This window comes from Vigna unguiculata, unplaced genomic scaffold, assembly GCF_037176805.1.
Source record: "Vigna unguiculata cultivar grain cowpea cultivar isolate G323 ecotype 2 unplaced genomic scaffold, ASM3717680v1 ptg000056l, whole genome shotgun sequence".
Lineage (NCBI taxonomy): Eukaryota > Viridiplantae > Streptophyta > Magnoliopsida > Fabales > Fabaceae > Vigna > Vigna unguiculata.
Genome location: NW_028196704.1, coordinates 370,001 through 372,500, shown reverse-complemented (window position 1 = coordinate 372,500; position 2,500 = coordinate 370,001).

Below are 2,500 nucleotides of genomic sequence, written 5' to 3'. Positions count from 1 at the left end.
TGAGATGTGAGGGTTGGAATGGCCTCCAAATGTCCCCAAATGAATACCATGAAATTCTTGGTGCACGAAAGTTTTGAGTTCGGAGGGTTTTGCACATGGCCAAGTTGGTCGGTGCACCGCGGCATAGCTAGATGGCTTGTGTGGAGTTTTGTGAAAAAATGAAATTCGTGGTTTTTGAGATGTGAGGGTTGGAATGGCCTCCAAATGTCCCCAAATGAATACCATGAAATTCTTGGTGCACGAAAGTTTTGAGTTCGGAGGGTTTTGCACATGGCCAAGGTTGGCGGTGCACCGCGGCATAGCTAAATGGCTTGGTGGGGAGTTTTGTGAAAAAATGAAATTCGTGGTTTTTGAGATGTGAGGGTTGGAATGGCCTCCAAATGCCCCCAAATGAATACCATGAAATTCTTGGTGCACGAAAGTTTTGAGTTCGGAGGGTTTTGCACATGGCCAAGGTTGGCGGTGCACCACGGCATAGCTAGATGGCTTGGTGGGGAGATTTGTGAAAAAATGAAATTCGTGGTTTTTGAGATGTGAGGGTTGGAAAGGCCTCCAAATGCCCCCAAATGAGTACTGTAAAAGTGTTGGTGCACAAAAGTTTTGAATTGGATGCATTTTGCACTTGGCCAAGTTGGTCGGTGCACCGCGACTAGATAGGTTGGTGCCAAAATTTGTCAAATTTAAGACCTTGGCCAAACTGAATGAAATTTTGTGGGGAGGTTCCTGATATTGTTTAGTGGTGGACTGGAAAAAATGAGGTCGAAATTCGAAGTCTACATGTGCTTTTCTATTTTTCCCGATTTTACACATACCCGGTAAGTAAAAAAAATAAAAAAAATAGTTCCCCTTCGAGAAAAATTATGAAATTTGGTGAGCAAGGAGATACCATTATTCTACGAATTACTGCAAAAAATCGCATCAAAATTCGAAGTATAGCCCGAGATATGGACTTATGTCTGCTCAAAAAAAGTGTATCTACTTGTACAATTTTGCCTTTTGCATATTAACCTCTTATAGGGGGGAGTGCTCCTTGAGCCGGCCAGCTCCACACTGGCAGGTTTTAAAGGGAGCTTGATGAGGCCTCCCCCCTCACGTGGTGCGTGCGTTAGCATGTTTATCATGGCACAACTAGCCTCTTCATAGTTGTTGAGCTTTATTAATACCAACACACGGTCGTCACTGATCGTTGGTTAGCTCGGCAGCTAGTCCCTCGGATATTGTGGAAAGTTATTTTCATGCCTAGCGATGCTTGACCCTGCGTCACTTGATGTTTCCATTTGCTTGCTTGCCCATGGTAGGTGGGGGGTGGACCGTCTTGTGGTGTGGTGTCTTGCGAACGTGAGGGTGTGTGAGTTGTAATCGAGATGCACTTGCTGGCTGGCTCCATGCCTTGCGTATCGAACGGTCAAGCATGCATCTCTTCCATTTTCACCCGTTGCCTTGGGTGATATTGGTTGATCAGTCCCTGTGTTGCCTACCCACTAGACGGTACTTCTGTGGTTGCTTCGAATTCTATCTTTCCATCACGAAGAGGTGTTGGAGGATCCTAATGTCACGCACGTGTTCCATCTAGTGAAACATCTCAGTGATGCACGTGTTGTGGCTAGTTCTTTTGGATGCGGTGCATTATATGAACTCGGGTTTACTTTAGCGACCCAGTCAACATAATTCGGTTGTGTCCCTTGATTGAGACGTTGTCCTTGAACTTGTTGTGAACAATATCGTTCTTCCACAACCCGTCGTCTTGAGTGCGATGGAAGGCAAATAAGATGTGCTTTGGCATGTCATGCACGTACTCGATTGCGGGAAGTGTGAGAAAGTGTTGTTGACAACCCGTGGGAAATGGAATGTGGCAAATCGTGATGAGCTCTTCGTGGATCTGCGAAGAAGACGACCTTTGGGCCTGTTGGAAACGAGGGAGGCGATGTTGAACTGCGAAGAAGATGGACTTTTGGGTTGTTTGAATCAATGGGAGGCCACGCGAGAACTCCGAATACTATGGACTCTTGGGTTGTTGGAAGCAACGGGAGGCCCCGCTAGAACTCCGAATACTACGGACTCTTGGGTTGTTGGAAGCAAGGGGAGGCCCCGCTAGAACTCCGAATACTATGGACTCTTGGGTTGTTGGAAGCAAGGGGAGGTCCCGCTAGAACTCCGAATACTACGGACTCTTGGGTTGTTGGAAGCAAGGGGAGGCCCCGCTAGAACTCCGAATACTATGGACTCTTGGGTTGTTGGAAGCAAGGGGAGGCCCCGCTAGAACTCCGAATACTATGGACTCTTGGGTTGTTGGCAACGACAACTTGGGGGGATGACACTGGAAAAGAGTGAACTAGGCCAAACTGCGAACAAGGCAACTTGGGGGGATGACACTGGAAAAGAGTGAACTAGGCCAAACTGCGAACAAGGCAACTTGGGGGGATGATGCTGGAAAAGAGTGAACTAGACCGAACTGCGAACAAGGCAACTTGGGGGGATGACGCTGGAAAAGAGTGAACTA